The sequence below is a fragment of the Oryctolagus cuniculus genome, chromosome 8 (genome assembly GCF_051225735.1).
Source record: "Oryctolagus cuniculus isolate XC-2025 breed Fujian yellow rabbit chromosome 8, ASM5122573v1, whole genome shotgun sequence".
In the NCBI taxonomy this organism is placed as follows: domain Eukaryota; kingdom Metazoa; phylum Chordata; class Mammalia; order Lagomorpha; family Leporidae; genus Oryctolagus; species Oryctolagus cuniculus.
Window position 1 is genome coordinate 14,484,914 of NC_142874.1, and position 20,013 is coordinate 14,504,926.

At 51.4% G+C, this 20,013-nt stretch overlaps 1 long non-coding RNA gene across 1 annotated transcript in view; it reads right to left on the reverse strand.

The window, feature by feature from the left end:
• The window catches only part of LOC149124837 (uncharacterized), a 339,759-nt gene that overhangs the window by 187,197 nt on the left and 132,549 nt on the right, over positions 1-20,013 (reverse strand). The window lies entirely within an intron of this gene.

Genomic DNA, 20,013 nt, shown 5'->3' on the forward strand with positions numbered 1-20,013 from the left:
TGAGCTCGGAATTTAACCCTTCGATGCCCTGGCCACCCGCCCAATCTGGCTCCTTAGCCCGGAAAACCCCAGCCCTCCCTGGCACATAGTAGGCACTCAATAAAAAGGTAACCATGAAGGTATTCGGAGAGACACTGCACCTCGCTATTCCCAGACCGGGACTCGAAACCAAACAGCCCCCTGTCTGCCACCAGACCGCGTCTGTGGCCTTGGCAGAGCCTGTCTCCCTGTGGGCAAGTTTTCTCCCTTATACCTTGAGGGCTTAGGATTCTGTGACCGCCTAGGGCTTTCTCCGGAGCGCGGCGGGACCTGGATCAACCAGCCCTGCGCTCCTAGGGCTAAAGGAGGGGACAAGGCGCAGTGAGGTCTGTCCATGCCCGCTGCCTCTGAGGGTCCCCTAGGAGGCGTGCCCTGCGGGCTGGGAGAGCCAGCTGTGGACATCCTCAGAGTCCCTTAAGCAAGAGCAAGGCTTCACCAGGTGGCCAGCTCTCCAAGGAGGGACCCGGAAAGGAGACTGTGCCTGCTCCTGGGAAGCCAGGGTCTGCGCCTTTGTTGAGGGCGGTGCGTGGAAGGCTGCCACCAAACACCAGAGCAAGGGGAGGGGTTCGTTGGCGGGGAAAACCTGACAGAGCAGAGGTAGGGGCAAAGAAGGAAAAGAGAGAGTAAGAGAGAGAGCCACCTGTTCAGGAACAGATCCTTTTAAAACTTTGCCCTGGGGGCGGGGCAGGGAAGTAGAAGCAGGGAATCCTATTAGGGTAGGGGTGGAGCTGACACCACTGGTACTTGGGCCTTGGGGCTCAGGACCGAAGCTTGCAGGCCAGAGCCTAAGTTGGCGAGTGAGGTATGGATGGCGCCACATAGGCTGCGCCTTTTACTAACCGTGCGGGCGGAGCCGCCCCCTCAGTGCCCTCCCAGGCAGAGCCCAGGAACCTGCCCTGGAAGATGGGTATCCCAGCAATGGAATTGCAAAGCCATCCGCCTCCAGGACCTCGCCATGGCTGAACTTGGCACCCCAGTCCAGCCAGTCCACTGTACACTCTCACCGGTGAGGATGGGGGTCTTCCACTCTGCCCCCTGTTACCATCCTGGCTGCTTCAATCCTGGTGGGCAGTGGAGGCAGGTTAGAGGCAGGTAGGTGTGGTTAGTGGGGTTGGAACCATTGAATGGCTCAGTGTGGAGATGGATACAAAAGAAACTACACAGGTGACAACACTGTCTAGCTTTAATACACCAGTAGCACTTAAATGGCAAACCCTTCTGTATGGGCTAAACCCCTGTTCACGCTGCCACACCCCCAACCCCCAGGCATTTCTAGCCTGCTCACCTCTCAACCACATCCTCTCCTCTCCCCCACAGGCCCAGCTCCCTGCTTCACACCCCAGAGCCTTTGAACATGCCCTTCCCTGGCCTTCTCTGCCCAGCAATGCTGAGTTCTTTGAGATTCCACCAGGCTGTGACAATCAACTGCCTACACAGGGCCTGCACAGAGCAGATGTTTACAACGTGCTGATGGACCTGGGGTCTCCTCCTCCCTTCCCTCTTTCTCCCTCATTTCTCCACTTCTAGGCTAACCCCTCTTGCTAAAGCCCGTAAGATTAGAAAGCAGAAAGAAAGGCAGCTTTGTATGCAGTGCCTGGTCTGGTTATGCAGAAACGCATGCTCCTGTGGAATACCCAGACAGCATGAGACCGTGCCCTGGCACTATCCACGCTGCCTTAAAGTTGGGGTCCATTTTTGTATGAGACGTGCTAACAGGACACAAGGCGATGTTGCAATGCATAGCTGTGTCCTGAAATGTCCAGTCAGGGTGACTCTTGTGTTGGTCACCCTAGGTGCTGAGCATTTTTGTGTGGTGGAGGCTATTCCCGATCCTTTCTTTGTGTTTTGGACATACCAATATATTATTGTTAACATAGTCACCCTACAGTGGAACGAACACCTCTCCTGCTCTAACATTGCGCCTGTGCATCAACCTCACCCCATCCTCTCCTCCTTCCTGTCATTCTGGGCCCCTGGCGATCACTATTCCACTCCCAACTTTTAGAAGACCAACTGCTTTAGACTCCCCATCAGCTGATCCTATCTCTCTGTGCCTGGCTTGTCTTTTTTTTTTAATATGTATATATATATATATTTTTTTTTTGACAGGCAGAGTTAGTGAGAGAGACAGAGAGAAAGGTCTTCTTCCATTGGTCCCTGTCGCTCCCCCTCTTCGTGGAGGAACGACACAGGACCCTGCGCTGTTCTTTCGTCTGCTCAGCCCTCCCCGGGTTTGCTGCTGGTTCTTCCCGGGTTGGCTACTATCCCTTCCACCTCCGTGGAAGGGCAGTTCCCCCTGGCCACATTCCCCACTTCCGCAGGGGAGCGGCACACCGCCGGCCGGCTTTCTCGGGGGCTGCACAGGTGTTCCCCTTAGATGTTCCCCATAGATGTTCCTGGTGCATGCCGTCTCTCTCCTCCTTTATAGTCCTCCTCCGCCAATCCTAACTCGGCTGCCCACACGCCGAGTACGCTGCTCTCCAATCAGGAGCAAGTCCTACAGTTTATCAGTTGAACTGGAGGCAGCTGTGCGGAAGCTGTTTACTTCTCTCCCAACGCCACATTGTGGGAGAGCAGATGCATAGAATAAGTCTTAATTCCAGTAACTCAGTCTAGTCCGGTTTGCTCCCCACAGGTCCCCCCCACCCCAAATGGCTGCCACTGCCGGTGCGCTGCACTGAGCTGAAGCCAGGAGCCAGGTGCTTCCTCCTGGTCTCCCATGCAGGTGCAGGCGCCCAAATACTCAGGCCATCCTCCACTGCCTTCCTGGCCACAGCAGAGAGCTGTACTAGAAGAGAAGCAACCAGGACTAGAACCCAACGCCCATATGGGATGCCAGCACCACAGGTGGAGGATTAACCAAGTGAGCCACGGCGCTGGCCAGTGCCTGGCTTGTCTTACTCACCATAGCATTCTCCTGTCCCACACACGGGCAGGATCTCATCCTTTCCACGCTGATCAGTAGTCTGCATAGACCCTGCATGTTCTTTATCCATTCCTCTGTCCACGGACACTTCTATTCACCCAGTTCTTGGCTATTGTGACGACCGTGATAAAAGAGCAGAGCGCTTGTCTGCCTACTGATTTCATTTCCTTTGGCTACATACCTGGTAGTGAGATTTCTGAATCATATGGTACTGCTAGTTTTTAATTTTCTCAAGGACTCTCCATACTGTTTCCCACAGTGCCTATGCTAATTTACATTCCTACCAACAATGCATCAGAGTCTCCTTTCTCTGCCAGCACATGCTGTCTTTTGTCTTTTTGACAGTAGCCATTTGAACAGATGTGAAGTGCTCTCCATCATGTGTTTGATTTGCATGTCTCTAGTGACTAGTGATATTGAGCATCTTTCCATATGACTCCTGGCCCTTGGTGTGTTCCCTTCTGAAGAAACGTATACTCAGCTCTTTTACCTATGTTTAAACAGAGTTATTTCTGTGTGTGCTGTTGAGTCCCTTACATAATTGGGAATGTAACCCCTCAGCAGATGTGGTTCGCGAATGTCGTTTCCCATGCTGCTACCTGTCCATTTACTCTGTTGACTGTTCCTTTGCTGTGTTTGTTGCAGTCTCATTTGTCTACTTCTAGGTTTATTGCCTATGCTTTTTGAGGTCGCACCACCTAACTTCCTGCCCAGACCAGGGTCATGAAACTTTCCCCTATGTTTTCTTCTAAAAGTCTCAGAGTTTGGATTCTCACAGTTAAGTCACTAATTAATTATATTTACACTTCTTTTTCATTTTATTTGAAAGACGGAGAGATGAGAAGAGAGACGGGCACAGAGAGATCTTCCGTCTGCTGGTTCATTCCCTAAATGCCTTCAACAGCAGAGCTGGGTTAAGCAGAAGCCAGAGCCTGGAACTCCACCTGTCTTCCACGCGGGTGATGGGAGGCGAGCGCTTGAGCCATCACCCTGTGCCACCCAGGGAGCACGCTAGCAGGAAGCGGAATCCTGGTGGAGAAGCCGGGACTCACGGCAGGTACTCTGATATGGGTTGTGGGCATGCGTGGGGTGGCTTAAGCACTGGGCAGACACCCGCCCCTCCGTCCTCCCGTCCACTGTGCGTGTGTCATTACAGCTTACCTAAGCCCCTCACGGGTAGCGCACGGTCAGTTTTCTAAAAACCTAGTCGACTGCTGTAGGACTTCTCACAGGAAAATATTTCATTTACATTCAGTATCATTGTGTGTAGGTAAAGACTTAATACTGCCATTTAAAAATTGTTTTCTGGCGGTTTTGTGTGTCCTTTTTTCCTTTCTCCCGTCGTGTTTTCCCTATGCTTAAGTAATTTTCCCTAGTGCTATGCTTGGATCGCTTCTTTGTATTTTTAGCGTGTCAATGATAGGTTTTTGCTCTGTGGTTACTGTGAGGCTTACAAAGAATGCCGTAGAGTTCTAATGAGCAGTTTTAAGCAGATAACAACCTTGATTGTGTTAAAACTACTATACCACACTGCAAAGGCTCTCTGCCCTCTCTTGTCTCATTCTGAACTTTTGATGCCACAATTTCACATTGCGTATCACTTAGCAAATTATCATAGTTATTTTTATTTTAATGGTTTTGCCTTTTACCCTTCGCACTAAAGATATTGTGAATTTTAATATATACTACTTTTTCTTTTAAAGATTTGTTTATATATTTGTAAGGCAGAGTTATGTAGAGAAGGGGGAGGGAGGGGGAAAGAAGGAAGGGGAAGGGGGAAGAGAGAGAGAAAGAGAGAGAGAGAGAGAGATCAGCCATCTGATGGTCATTCCCTAAATACCTGCAATGGCCAGGGTTGGGCCAGTCAGAAGCCAGGAGCCTGGGCCTCCCGCGTGTGTGCTGGGACCCAAACACTTGGCCCATTTTCTGCTGCTTTCCTAGACGCATTAGCAGAGAGCTGGATTGGAAGCTGAGCAGCGTCCTGTCAGCGCTCCTGTGTGACACTGGGGTCTCAGGTGTAGAGCGTACACTTCTGCAGTGGGTCTGACAGCTGCAGGTGTCTTTGTGCTACTCATGAGCATCCTTGTCTTTCAGCTGGGAGAGCCCTGGTTAGCATTTCTTTAAGGCAGGCCTGGTGGGGATGAACTCTCCTAGTCTTTATCTGGTGACGTCTCTATCTCCCTTTTGTTTCTGAAGGACAGGTTTGCTGGGCACCCTATCCTTGATCGACAATGTTTTTCTATCTGCACTTGGAATACATCATTCCACCGTCTGCTGGCCTCCTGGTTTGTACTGAGAAGTCTGGGGCCATCTATGCTGAAAGTCCTTTATATTCTGTTTGCTTCTTTTTCTTGCTGTATTATACCCCTCCCCTCTCTTCCTGACAGTTCACTTATATGATGTCTTGGGGTAGTTTGATTCGGACAAAATCTCACTGGTGTGACCTTTGAGCTCCCTCTTGATGAAAGGTCACATCTCTCCCCATATATGGAAAGTTTCCTGCCATCATTTTAAAAATAAGCTTTCTATACCTTTGTCTTTCTCTCATCCCTCTTTATCGCTAAAATCTTGTGCATTTCTGATGTTATCCCATAAATCTCGTAAGTTTTCTTCATTCCTTTTCATTGTTTTCTTGAGGGAGTTTCTTAAAATGGCCCCTTTGATTCTATATCAGAGAGGTCGCATATCTCCATCCCACTGAGGTGAGCTGTGGCATCTAATTTTGTCTGTTTGATGTGGGAGTGTTTCTCTGCTTGTTCTTTCTTTCTTTCTTTCTTTCTTTCTTTCTTTCTTTCTTTCTTTCTTTCTTTCTTTTTAAGATGTATTTTATTTATTTGAAAAACAGAGTTACAGAGAGAGGCAGGTCCATTCGCTGGTTCACTCCCCAAATGACCGTAATGGTCAAAGCTGAGTTGATCCAAAGCCAGGAGCCAGGAGCTTCTTCCAGGTCTCCCATGTGGGTGCAGGTCCTTGGGCCATCTTCTACTGTTTTCCCAGGCCATAGCAGAGAGCTGGATCGGAAGAGGAGCAGCCGGGACTCGAACTGGTGCCCCTATGCGATGCTGGCTCTGCAGGCCAGGACTTTAACCAGTTGCGCCACAGCGCCAGCTCCTACCTGACTGTTCTTGACACTTGCACACATGCATCAGTGTCCGCTTGTTGTGGAGCTGAGTACTGACTTCTCTCTTTGCGGTCCCCTTGGTTTATGCCTGTCTTTCTTTACCAGGCCTGTCTGGAAGTCTGATTCCAGAGCCAGGTGAGCACAGGAGGCATCCTAAGTAGGCCCAGATGCACTATAAGAGTCCTGCAAGGCTGGCACAGCACCTTGGCTTGGAAGGACATGGGGAGTCCCAGGTAGGGAACAAGGGCTGTGTGGGAAAGGTAGCCAGGGACCAGAGCCTGGAAGCTTAGCTTGTAGCCCACATGGGTTTGTCTTCCAGGAGATCCCTGCATAGATGGGACAGTCCCCTGACTGCAGTGATGGGGGGGCCTTAGAGTGAGTGCAAGGGGAGGGGCTTGGGCACAGACTGAGAACCTTCCCAGTGCACTTGTCAGGAGGCGGGGGTTCTCCTGGGCTGGGAGATACGGGGTGGGAGATATGGGGAGGTATCCCACTGGTCCTTTTAGCAGTGCAACTAAGCTGGGGCTGCAGCCGAGGGGGCTGGAGCTGGGCCACAGGGGCTCTTTGAGGCCCACCACCAAGACTGAAGTCGATGGGCAGATGAGCATCTCTGTGGAGGCACCAGGGTGCACACAGGGTTGACCTTGACTCTCTTGGCAGGTGGTGGGGACGACAGGCACAAGGGAGAAAGGGCTATAGCCGAGCTCCCTGGGGGAATAGGACAAATTTCCAGGCTTGAATCCAGAGGCATGATTGGCGGGTCTGCCACCAGGCTGTGGGTGTGCACTCCCGAAATGACCCTTTGCAAAGCTTGGACTCCACGAGACTTCCACAGTGCCAGCCACCATCCGGAGGCTCCCACTAAGAGACTTTTCTCTGGGCAAAGGTGCAGCCTTTCTGTTGTCTGGGAACAGCAGTATGTCCCAGTGGGACAACTTGCTGATTTTGATAGACACTAGTTTAGAACATTCCCTTTAGGATTTGTTTCTCAACCAAGTTGCAGATACAATTTTTGTGTCATTACTGTTTTTTTTTTTTTACTATAGTATTCCTGTTCATATTCCGAAGTGATTTTTCATGATTTCATACCACACAAGTAAGTGTTCTGAAACTGTCAGGTCATGGGGTCATTTTCCTAATGTTGGTCATTAAGTAGTTTGCAGCCTTTACTGGTGGAATCAGACCAGGAAAATTATCGTTGGGAAGGGATATTTATGAAGCAGCTGCCATGTTGGTTTTGCTAATTGTTCCAGAGAAGGAAACACCGGGATCATCGACAGGAAGTCACTTTCCCGGAGTGCCAGAGCTAGTGGGCACTCCAGCCAGGATAAACAGAGGGCTCACTTAGCACCTGCAGGGGGAACTTAGGACCCTCAGTGTCTCACACCGGGGGTCTCCATCAGTGTCTCACTCCCTGGGCTTCATGCATCTGGAGGAAGAGTGTTTGCAGCTTGCACTGAGTCGCTGCTGGGTCCCTTGTGTTGAATTAAAATGAAGACCTGGGAGGTGACTCAGAACCCAGCGGTGAGGGAGGGCTACAGGCTGCTGGTTAGGGGCAGGTGTCTCCCGCCCCCTCCTCCACCTCCAAGTCCTGTGTTGCTGCACACATAGGGCTAGGCCACGGCTTCACAGCACGCTCGTGCCATCTCAGGAGCTGGGCTCCAGCCTCCTGCCGTGGACAAGTCCCTCCCTTTCTCTGACTTGTCTCGTCTGCAGGAGGCACCTTGCTCCCAGGGTTGCTAGACAGGGAGGGCTTGAGCACAGTGCTGGCCCACAGTTCTTGCTGCCTGGTGTGGTCCTGAGGGGCTGCAAGGCTGCAGGGAGGAGGGCTGTGCTGCCCACACCCCTCCCTTAGAGCTGGGAGAGGGCTCCAGCTGTCCCCTAGGAGGCTCTGAGAATGCCTCCTGCCTTAGGACACCTTCCCTGGAGGCCATTATCTGGTCCCAGGCTGATCCTTGTCTTGGCTTTGGAACGCTCCAGCCCCATCACTCATCTCAAGGTCTGGACCGATTGCATTGTAAGAAGCACAGCAGGTCCCTGCCAAGAGGCTGGGCCTTCCCCAGTCAGCACAGCAGAGGCTCCCCGCAGGTCCCTGCTGATGTCCTAGGTAGCCTGTGTGCTTGTGGTGTAGACACCCCAGAGCAGGAGGCAGATGAGGCGGAAGCGAATTACGAGGAGTGGGGGCCAGGTGGTGGCAAGAGCTGTGGGGACAATTCCAGGTGATCAGGGCACAATGCAGGCAGGGTTAGCACAGGGAGTGGACAGCTCAGGTCCTTGGGGGCGGGGTGCTTGTCTCATCCCCTCCTGAGCTGTGTGTCCCTTTCTACCTGTACTATAGTTGTTTGTAGATTCTGTTTCTCTGCGTGTGCACAAAAGCCACGAGGTTGTGGCCCACTGACCCCTGTGACCTGCGAGGGCTCCACCATGATGTCACCAGTGTTTGTTGACTTGAGTCAGATTTAACTGAAACCACGTGGAAGCCAATGACACATGATGCAAGTAGAATTAGCTTTGGTTGTTATCACTAATGCTTGCCCAGACTCATGAGGGTGCAACAGCAGGGAGTGTGAATTTATAGAACTGGAGCAGGGACTCCACACTGAGTACTTGTGAAGTTAAAAGGGCAACCCATCGGCTAGGAGACCAAAGAACCCAAGAGACATGGGTGCAGTCTCTGGGGAAAGGGATTTGTTTTATTTTTCATTTACTTGAAAGGCGGAACTAGAGAGAGAAGAGAAACACACAGCATATTCCATCTGCTGCTTCACTCCTCAAATGGCCACAACTGGGCCAGGATGAAGCCAGGAGCTTCTTCTGGGTCTCCCACATGGGGCCATCTTTGCTGCTTTCCCAGGCACAGTAGCAGGGAGCTGGATCGGAAGTAGAGCAGCCGGGTTTCAAACCAGCACCCATGAGGGATGTTGGCATGACAGGTGGTGGCTTACCCTGCTGTGCCACACGGGGGCCCCTAAAGAAAGGGATTTGGAAATAGATGTCCAAGGGCGTGGGTGTTTGCCTTGTCCTGGGAGGAGGCCTCGTGTTCAAGGAGCCGTGCTGGTCCGGACAAGGTTTGTGCCGGCTTTGTGATGTGGCTTCCGTGTTTCTCATCATCACAAAACGGTGGGTGCCGGTACTAGTACTGTTACCCAGCGTGGACACCACGGCGGGGGTGGGGAGGAGGAGAACTTCTGCTTCTGAAGACGCAGCGCCCCCTGGCGGTGTAAGCCTCACACAGCCAGGAGTGCTCGCACTTCAGCGCCAAGTCCTCAAACCACAGTGGTTTTGGAACCGCCAGGAAACATCAGAGAAAGTCTGAACCAGGCATCTCATCCAGGGCCAGGGAAACAGAGGTGACGGAGGCTGTCGTCCATAGTACGATCGCTTGTCAGGTTCAAACCTTTCTTCATCACACGCTGTTGGCTGGAGCTTCTTCTCCCCTAACTGTCCATCATCATCGCGAGCAGCGTCTGTGAGCATGCCAAACAGTGGGCCCTGGGAGCTCAGAGCTTCCTGTAGCCCTGTCCGATGAAGAACACATGGAAAGCAATCCCACAGGCTCCCCGGAGGTGAATTTGTGTCCAGTTATATCCGGGGTTATATGAGTCCTTTGGTGCATGACCAATTCACCCTTTGCTGCCCTTGGAGCCCATTTTGGCCTGATTCAGGCTCGGGACATCCCTGTTTCCTCCGCCTTGAAGCCAAACCCGAGCCAGCACAGTTCCAGCGGCCTGGGATCATCTTTCTCCGATAGGAAGGGCAGCCTGTGTGCTCACGCCAGGCACACCCCAGAGCGGGAGACCAACGAGGCAGAAGCAAATTATGATGAGTAGGAGTCAGGTGGTGGCAAGAGCTATGGTGAAGATTGAGGTTGATAGAGATCAGTGTTTGATTCAAAGGGCTGATTCCTCGGGGCGGGACTTCAGGCAGGGGGAGCCCTCACAGGAGGAAACAAGCTCTCCTTTAGCAGAAGGACCTTCCTACAACTGGAGCTGCATGGACCCTGGCCTGGTCTCGAGGCCGGTGCGGAGCAGGGGGACCTGGACCTCACATAGGCTCCAAGGACCGGACAGGGTGCATGAGCCACAGAGCACAGGTTTCCCTACAATGCTAGACCTAATGACACGTAATTATCCACCCTCTGGAAGGCAATGGATTGGCTTGGAGAGAGGGCTAGGGGAAGCTGGGAGCTCCCAAGGCCACTGTTTTGTGCTCTCACATATGTAGTCACAGCGATGATTCGTAGTAAGAAAAAGAAAAGGAAGGGGCCGGCACTGTGGCACAGCGGGTTAATGCCCTGGCCTGCAGTGCCAGCATCCCATATGGGTGCCAGATAGAGTCCCAGCTGCTCCACTTCTAATCCAGCTCTCTGCTGTGGCCTGGGAAAGCAGTGGAAGATGGCCCAAGTGCTTGGACCTCTGCACCCACTTGGGAGACCTGGAGGAAGCTCCTAGCTCCTGGCTTCAGGTCTGTGCAGCTTCAGCCGTTGCGGCCAACAGGGGAGTGAACCATCAGATGGAAGACTCTTTCTCTCTCTGCCTCTCCTCTCTCTGTGTAACTCTGACTTTCAAGTAAATAAATAACTCTTGAAAAAAGAAAAAAGAAAAGGAAAATGACGGAGGTGGGTCAGCCTCATGAGTCTGGCAAACCTTAATAGTACCAATCCAAACAAAATCTGCTTGCACAGTGTGTTAGCGGCTTCTGCTTGCTGACTCACATCCACAAACATGGATGGCCTTGAGGGCTCATCGCTGCAGGGCCCTAGGCGGCCACAGTTTCACAGGGACGTGGCCTCATGGTTTCTGAGCACGGCAGCTTCTAGGAGTCGTCGCAGAGACATGAACCAGATATGCGAACAACCTTCTAACCTGGACAGGAGGGGACACGAGGCTCGGAAGCGAGACAGGTTAGGTGCCATGATGTGTCCTGGTCTAGAGCCATGGGCCCTTCTCCTGTGGTTGTCCACATGGCTCCCTGTTCAGGCCCCTGACCCTCCTCGAGGCACCACTGCATCCGGCAGGCCCTCCCTGGGCACCTGGATGAACTCAACTTCTTCCTCCTCCAACTGCTACCTGCTTTCTCATAGAGGAGTGTTGCTGACTCCCAGAAATGGAACACCAAAGCCACAAAATCAGCCCTAAGAGCTGCCACATACTGAATTTTGAGTCCATGCCTAAGAAACTCGAGGGTGAGGGTGCCCCAGGGTTGGCCTGGGCTGGACACAGGGGGTTGGGGTGGCCTGGAAAGGAGCATGAGGGAACCTTCTGGGCTGTTGAAAGCATTTGATTTCTTGGTTTTAGTGGTGCTTGTATTTGTCCTGAACTTGGGAAAACTGAACAGATGCGCATGAGTGACTTCATTTCCTGTAATGTTTCCCATCCTAGAATTAATTTTGCAATTGCTGCTTTGGAGGTTGTTGTATGGACTTAAATTTATTTCCAGTTCCTATGGGTCGGCACCAAGGAGTTTAGGTGTTGCATCCCATGGTGAGCCAAAGTTTCCTTTCATAAGAAACTGCCCAAATGGTTGTTCAAAGTGGCTGTGCCAGTTTCCGTCCCCACCAGCAATGGATGACAGTTCCTGCTGTCCTCAGCCTCAGCTGCACATTGGGGATGTTGGTGCCCTGGGTGTTGGCTGTTCTGATTGGCACATGGTCCTATCTCCTTGTGGCAGTTCCCCATGGCCTGTGACATGGAGCATCTCATGTGCTTGTTTGTGGTGCGTGTCTGTGCAGCTCTTTTGCCCATTTTTGAACTAAGCATTGGGCTGTTAGTGTTCCTTGTGTATTTTGGACCCAAGTCCTTTTTCAGATATGCATTTTGAAAGGGTTTCCTCCCCATCAGTGTCTTGTCTTTTCATTTTCCAACTTTTCACCATGCACCTAGAATGCCATCACATCTCCCTGTCTCCTTGAGTGTGTGTGCGTGTGTGTTAACGAGCAGCCTTTAGGGAGTGGTTAGGGCTGGTGTTGTGGCATAGCAGGTGAAGCCACTGTCTGCAGTGCTGGCATCCCTTATGGGCACCAGTTCCTGTCCTGCCTGCCCTGCTTCCCAGCTAATGCACCTGGGAAAAGCAGCAGCAGGTGGCCCAACTGTACAGGGCCCTGCATCCTCATGGGAGACCCCGTGAAGCTGCTGGCTTTAGCCTGGTTCAGCTGTGGCTGTCGTGGCCCCTTGGTGAGTGAACCAGCAGATGGAAGACCTCTCTCTCTCTCTCTCTGTCTTTCTGCCTCTCCCTCTCTCTGTGTAACTCTGCCTTTCAAATAAATAAATAAATAAATAAATAAATAAATAAATCTTTAAAAAGAAGTGGGGAGGAGGGGGGCACTCAAATGAATATCACTCAATGCAATCCTCTAGGAGCTTCCATTTTGATTTGGGAAATAAAAATGACTTGAGTGTGGAATAATAAGAAGAAAAAAACAACAGGAGACTCAGAGCACAGTGCCTTGTGCCATGCACCGAGGGAGCCCGGGGAGACTGGAGGGTCACTGGGGCATCGAGAAGAGGGAAGGAACCGGACCAGCTGGGAGGAAGGGGCAGTGCATTCTGGGCTCAGGGGTGGGTGGCAGTGGCATCAGAGTGGCACAGACAGGAGATCAGCTTACTCTTCCTCATGCTACAGAACATCCCAACACTGGCTAGAAGAATGCTGTGGAGCCCCCAAATTTGGCCCTGCTCCCCCAGCATGCAGCAAGCCCGTTACTGATACTGGGGTGGTGGAAGGGAGTGGGAGGCATGTATTTCAAAGTCCAGAGCATGGCGCTGGGCTGCTATTGCTTAGTTCCAGGGCTCCTCGAAGGGTTCATGGTGAAGGTGCTTACAGCTTGAAGTTGGGTCCAGGAGGTGCGTGTTCCGTTCCTGTCCAAGCGCCTCGTTGGCCGGCAGTGTTCGTTGGCAATGCTATGTTCTTTACATAATTTTGATGATGACAAAGTGGGCACCATGAGTCTCGGGGCTGTGTGCCCGTGGTGGTTACCTCTTGCTCAGGGCCTGGGTTCCAGGAATGGAAACCCCTCAAGACAAAACCGAACATCAAAGTGTTATCTATGGGGAGATAAATGATGCTGTAAATCTTTTCTTCCCCCTAAAGACTTAGTGTTTTATCTAATTGAAAAGCAGAGTTACAGAGATAGGAGGGGGGAGAGAGAGCAAGTGTGAGAGAGAGAGAGTGATATCTTCCATCTACTGGTTCACTCCCCAAATGCCGCAATGGCCAGGGCTGGGCTGGGCCAGGCCGAAGCTAGGAGCCTGGAGCTTCTTCCAGACCTTCCACATGGGTGCAGGGGCCCAGGCACTGGGGCCATCTTCTGCTGCTTTCTCAGGTGCATTAGCAGGGAACTGGATCAGAAGTGGAGCAGCCAGGACTCGAACTGGCGCCCATACGGGATGCCGGCACTGCAGGCAGTGAGCAGCTTAGCCCGCTACCCTACAGCGCCACCCCAATCTCATGAGTCGTGTGTGCCTGTAGGGCCAGCTGCATCCCGCTCTCAATGCCGTGAGTGAGTTTTAGTGAGAGGTGATTGACCAATCATCAATACAAGGCAAGGAACCTTTAAGCCAAGGGAGGGAGCCCCGAGGGCCATGGAGACCAGGACCAGGTGCAATCTGGCAGCAATGGGCAAGGCACTGACCAGGGCTCCGTGCCGCTCCTGAAGGGAGGCCCCAGGACACCTGGGAGCAGGGGCAGCGGGGTGGGGCCAGAGTCAACCCTGGCCTTTTGGACAGGAATGCAGCGTGTGCGCGACAGGTTCTGCAGACAAACCTGGCCGACGCTGTAATTGTGTTGCTTCCCAGAAATTCCTGCTGGCTCCCAGCGCTGTGGCCAGCATCCCGCTGAGAGAGGAGGCAGCTTTTCTCGTAGCACAGTCATTTAGAGGGAAAGAGAGAGGAAAAAAAAAAAAAACACCAGCAAACCTGGGGCGCATCTCCTTCCCAGACCTGTGGCTTCCACCAGCTCTGATCACCTGGTCTCACAGAAGCAGCTGAACACAGGCTAGACCCAAACAGCAGCTTCCAGGCAGAGCCGGCTTTCAGGAGCACCCGGGCACCAGGCCACAGCCCAGGGCACCTGGCCAGTGCCCCAGAAAGCCTCTGAGCCGCTGCCCAGGTGGCTCAGGGTTGGCTGAGGACACAGCCTGACTGCATCGCATTCCAGTTCCTGGTATTTATGAGCCTCCTTCATGCCCAGATCCAGTTCAGTGCCACGGTGGAGGCAAGGGAGGGGCCCACCCTGCTCCCCTGCATCTCCCTGTTCCTGGATGACAGATGACGAGGCCCCATGTTTGGGGTGTGCCTTTGCCATTCACGTTCCCTCTGTTTCTCATTTCTTGCCTGCCCGTGAACTTCCTGAACAGGTCTAGGGTTCCATTGTGATGCATTTCTAGTGTACTCTGAGTTTATCGCTGTGTCTAGTTTTCTTAAGGATTGCTCGAGGAGTTGGAGTCTATGTGAGGATACTTCATAGACGCCTGGGCAGCGGAATTCAAAAAGGACTTTATTTCAGTGCAGAGGTTTTTGAAGTCCTTGCAGAGATTGTGCATAATACACACTTGTCATGAACTTGTTGAAGACCCCCTCGTCCACATGACATAATTGTCATTGTTTTCCTGCCTGTTTATACAATTTTTTTAAAAAGATTTATTTATTTATTTATTTGAAAGTCAGAGTTACACAGAGAGAGAAGGAGAGGCAGAGAGAGAGAGAGAGAGAGAGAGAGAGAGGTCTTCCATCCGCTGCTTCACTCCCCAGTTGGCCGCAACAGCTGGAGCTGTGCCGATCCAAAGCCAGGAGCCAGGAGCTTCCTCTGGGACTCCCACACAGGTGCAGGGGCCCAAGGAGTTGGGCCATCTTCTACTGCTTTCCCAAGGCATTAGATGATGTTAAATATTTTGCCTCAACCATCAAATATGATGGAAGAAGCCCATGAGAATACTGTAGTATATTTAACTCTTGTTTATTTATTTATTTTTTTTACCCATTCTGGTGTTCTTCTCGCCTTTCTGAAGTTCAAATCTCGCTTTCAATCCTTTCTCTTCTGTTTCGAGAAATTCCTGTACAGCTGCCGTAAAGACAGGTTTGCTTGTGTCAAATTCTCTTTATTTCCCTTCAACTGGCAATGCTTTTCTTTTTCCTCCTCATTCTAATGAATATGTCCAATATGTCCACCGGATATAAAAGTTATGATTGACAGTTTTTAAAAAATCTTCAGTTCTCAGGCCTCTGCGGCTTCCGTTGGCATTTGAATGGATATTCTGTCATCAGTTATGTGTTGCTTTTCTCTGCTCCTGGGATTATCTGCCTTTAGTTTTCAAAAGTTGAATTACAATGTTTCTTGGTATGGCTTTTAAAAAGTCCTATTTGGGGTTTGCGTAGCTTCTTTAGTCAGTAGGTGTGCTAAATTTGGGACTTGTGCTAAATTTAGGACTTCCCAGTCATTATTTCTTTGAAATACTTTTTCTCCCTCCCTTTCTTTGATTTCAAGGATATGAACAGCAGCTCTCTGTGTCCCTAAAACTCGTTCGCTTCTGTCTCAGCATACCTGCAGTCTGTTGTTCAGACCAGCTAAATTCTACTTACGTCTCCTCGTGTTCTCTAATTCCATCCTAAGGGACCTCTGCTCCCTACTATTGAAGCCATGGAATCATTTTAAAAACTTTACTGTTACTGTATTTTTCCATTCCGTAATTTTCATTCCTTTTTTTTTTAAGAAATTTATTTATTTGTTTGAAAGACAGAGTTACAGAGAGGCAGAGAGAGAGAGAGAGAGAGAGAGAGAGAGAGAGAGGTCTTCATCTGCTGGTTCAACTCCCCAGTTGGCTGCAATGGCTGGAGCTGCACTGATCCAAAGCCAGGAGCCAGGAGCTTCTTCCAGGTCTCCCACGTGGGTGCAGAGGCCCAAGGACTTGGGCCGTCTTCCACTGCTTTCCCAGGTCACAGCAGAGAGCTGGATTGGATGTGGAGCAGCCGGGACTTGAGTGATCTCTGTATGCACTGTGAAGCAGCCCCACTGGACCCTGGTTAGCTCCCTGTCTGAGCCTGGCAAGGCAGAACGCACTCACACTCAGAAAATCACAGGGATCTGGCTTATTCCTCAAAGGCAGGCAGTGAGAAACAGCAGCAGCCTATGATGCGTGAAGAGCAGTCACACCACACTCAGGACAACTTCTCAGGGGGGGTGGGCTCCCAGCTGCAGACACAGCCTCAGGCACTCAGAACGCAGTGCATCTTGGATCTTACATCTCAGGGCAGCAGGGATCCTGGGCGGCTGGAGCCTGGAACACAGGACTTTTCACATGCCTGAGACCTTCTACAGTTATTCTTAAGAACTACAAGTGGAGAAGGTGAGGCATAGCGATGGATCAGCTCCACTTCCTAATGTTTCGCAAGTCTCCTTGGGGCCCGATGCAAGTGGAGGCTCAGCTTGTGCTGCCCCGGCTCTGGGCATGGGATGGAAGGCCCGTTCTCTGCTGGCTCTGCCGCCACCACCAGGCAGGGCAGTCACAGTGCCCCTGTCTGCTTCTGCTTCCCACTCTGCCCTGCTGAACCCGCAGGGGCCACAGTTCCCATCTTCTGCTGAGGTTTGGAAGGAGCAGGATGGACTTTGCTGTAAGGGTTTTGTGTTGTACTGCCCTTTTCCAGGTCCGCTGGCTAGGGAGGGAAAGAGGTGTTTCTGGAAGCAATTTTTAAAGGAAAGATTTATTTGAAAGAGTTGCATAGAGACGGGGGAAGGAGGGAGGGAGGGAGAAAGAGAGAGAGAGGTATCTTTTATGCGCTGGTTCAATTCCCAGATGGCCTCAATGGCCAGGGCTGGGCCAATCCGAAGCCAGGAGCCAGGAGCTTCTTCTTGGTCTCCCATGTGGGTGCAGGGACCCAGGCTCTTGGGCCATCCTCTGCTGCTTTCCCAGGCTGTTATCAGGGAGTTGAATCAAAAGTGGGGTGGCTGGGTCTCGAACCAGCGCCCACATGGGAAGTTGGCATTACAAATCAGCTATGCCACAATGCCAGCCCATCTGGGAGCAATTTTAATCTGTGCCAGCTGGCAGTTATGGGTAGAGAGAGGTCAATAAAGAAACTCAGAGAACTCATTGCCTGCAAATTCCTCCTCTCAAGACTCCCAGATAGTCTGCTGTCTTCATCTTGCCTTTCTGGGTCTCCTCTGCTGGTTTTGGTCTTGGGTTCATGGTGTTTTTGTTGTTGTTGTTGTTGTTGTTTTTTTGTTTGTTTGTTTGTTTGTTTTTTTGAGAGGCAGAGTGGACAGTGAGAGAGAGAGACAGAGAGAAAGGTCTTCCTTTTGCCGTTGGTTCACCCTCCAGTGGCCGCCATGGTCGGCACGCTGCGGCTGGCGCACCGTGCTTATTCAATGGCAGGAGCCAGGTACTTCTCCTGGTCTCCCATGGGGTGCAGGGCCCAAGTACTTGGGCCATCCTCCACTGCACTCGCTGGCCACAGCAGAGAGCTGGCCTGGAAGAGGGGCAACTGGGACAGAATCCGGTGCCCTGACCGGGACTAGTACCCGGTGTGCCAGCGCCACAAGGCAGAGGATTAGCCTAGTGAGCTGTGGTGCGGGCCGGATTCATGTTTTTTTTGTAGTTGTAAAAATGAAGATTGGGAAGGAATGGAGCTGCTTCATCTTGGTGAGAACTGGAAGTTTCCATTCATGAAAGAAGGAAAGTTTGGATGCTTTGGGAGAAGTTCGATGCTGCAGTTTTTGTGTGAGTCGGTAACTGGGGCAGGGGAAGATGCACCTCTTTCCGTGATGTTACGATCACAGTGGTAATTCATGTCCAGCTGAAGATGTCTCATAGCACGGGGCAAAGGCTCCAACAGCCTAGGGATTTTCTGAAGGCTAAATCTTGCTCTTGCCGGTATCGCTTTGTGTTCCTGTTTGTATCTTCCTGCTACGTAGACTCCCTGGAGTCCTTATGTTATCACAAGAGGTCAAAGTCCCTGCCAGGCTGACTGCTTATGAAAGGCAGTGTATTTGATATACAAACAAATAAATTACTTATGAGGGTGTGCCAGTGTGGAGTCAAAATTTCCCAGCAACAAATGGAGCAATAATGCTTGCTCTGCACTTCTTTATGACTTGAGCTGATACCAAACCTTTATCACAGCGAATGCAGCTGAGCAGCTGCCTAGGAACTAAAGGATGCAGAATCTTTCAATGCAGTGGTTTGCTCTCTCTCTCTCATTTTTTTTTTTTTTTTTTGTGACAGGCAGAGTGGACAGTGAGAGAGACAGAGAGAAAGGTCTTCCTTTGTTCCGTTGGTTCACCCCTCAATGGCCGCCGTGGCTGGCGCACTGCGCTGATCCGAAGCCAGGAGCCAGGTGCTTCTCCTGGTCTCCCATGGGGTGCAGGGCCCAAGCAATTGGGCCATCCTCCACTGCACTCCTGGGCCACAGCAGAGAGCTGGCCTGGAAGAGGGGCAACCAGGACAGAATCCGGTGCCCTGACTGGGACTAGAACCCAGTGTGCCAGCGCTGCAGGCAGAGGATTAGCTTTTTGAGCCACAGCGCTGGCCAGCTTTCTTGACACAATTCAACGCAGACCTGCAGTTCCCGAGGGAAGACTGTGACTGTGCCCTGACCTTGCTGGTTTTATTCAGGTGGGATGTGAGGACAACATGAGGCTGAGCTGTGGGGGACTTCAGGAAGTTCATGGAAATGGCAGTAAAATATATGTTTATTTTGGTGAGACAGCTTTTTGAAATCCATTCATAAGATTGGTCTTCAAAAAGTTTGTGAAAAACATATATTATGAAAAAATTATGCATGGATTTCGAAGCATTTTTGGCATCCAAGTCAACTTGTCTTTTCAATCCATTTTACCACAAACTTTTTGAAGTACTTTGCAAAGCTCAGTACAACACATGGTCTATCCAGCTAGTGTTGCTCCCCTCTTTTTGGAAAGATTCTCATAGTAAACCTGCTGGCACTTGGACTTAGACCGCCGGCCTCCGGAACTGTGCAGGAATAGGCTTCTGTTGTGTAAGTTACTCAGTCTGTGGCAGTTTGTTATGACAGCCCCCACAGATGGATACCGAGGCCTGTTAAGGTGTCTTGTGATATTGTCAGTACTGGGTTTCCAAGCCCTGTGGAACTTCCGCTAGGAGCATTCTGCCATAGGACAGCCACAACTACCTAACGCACCATGAAAGGTAGGAATTGCGGATCTGTTGACAGCAGGGTTGGTGACAGAGGGAAGTCTGGAGCTTGGCCTGTCCAACAGAGCAGGTGTGAATCCTCTCATTGTCCCTGGGGCCAAAACTACCAGGGCGATGGGTTCCCTACCCGATCAGTCAGATTCTCATGGTGACAATGAAATACCTGAGGCAGCTAACTTTTCCCTACCCTATCAGTCAGATTTTCATGGTGACAATGAAATACCTGAGGCAGCTAACTTTACGAAGAGCGAAAGTTTATTTAACTCATGGTTTTGGAGGTTCAAATTCAAGTTCAAGTGACCCTGTTGGTTTGGCATCTGGTGAGGATAACAGATGGCAATGGTGGAACTTGTGTGGAGAGCAGGTCACATGGTGAACCAGGAAGTGGTGGGGAGAGGGAGAGGAGGAGGGAGAGGGAGAGGAGGAGGGGGAGGGAGAGGAGGAGGGGGAGGGGGAGGGAGAGGGGGAGGAGAGAGAGGAAGGGGAGGGGGGAGGGGGAGGAAGAGAGGCTGGGATCAAACTTTTTTTTTTTTTTTTTTGAGAGGCAGAGTGGACAGTGAGAGAGAGAGACAGAGAGAAAGGTCTTCCTTTTGCCATTGGTTCACCCTCCAATGGCTGCCGCGGCCAGCACGCTGCAGCCGGTGCACCATGTTCATCCGAAGGCAGGAGCCAGGTGCTTCTCCTGGTCTCCCATGGGGTGCAGGGCCCAAGTACTTGGGCCATCCTCCACTGCCTTCTTGGGCCACAGTAGAGAGCTGGCCTGGA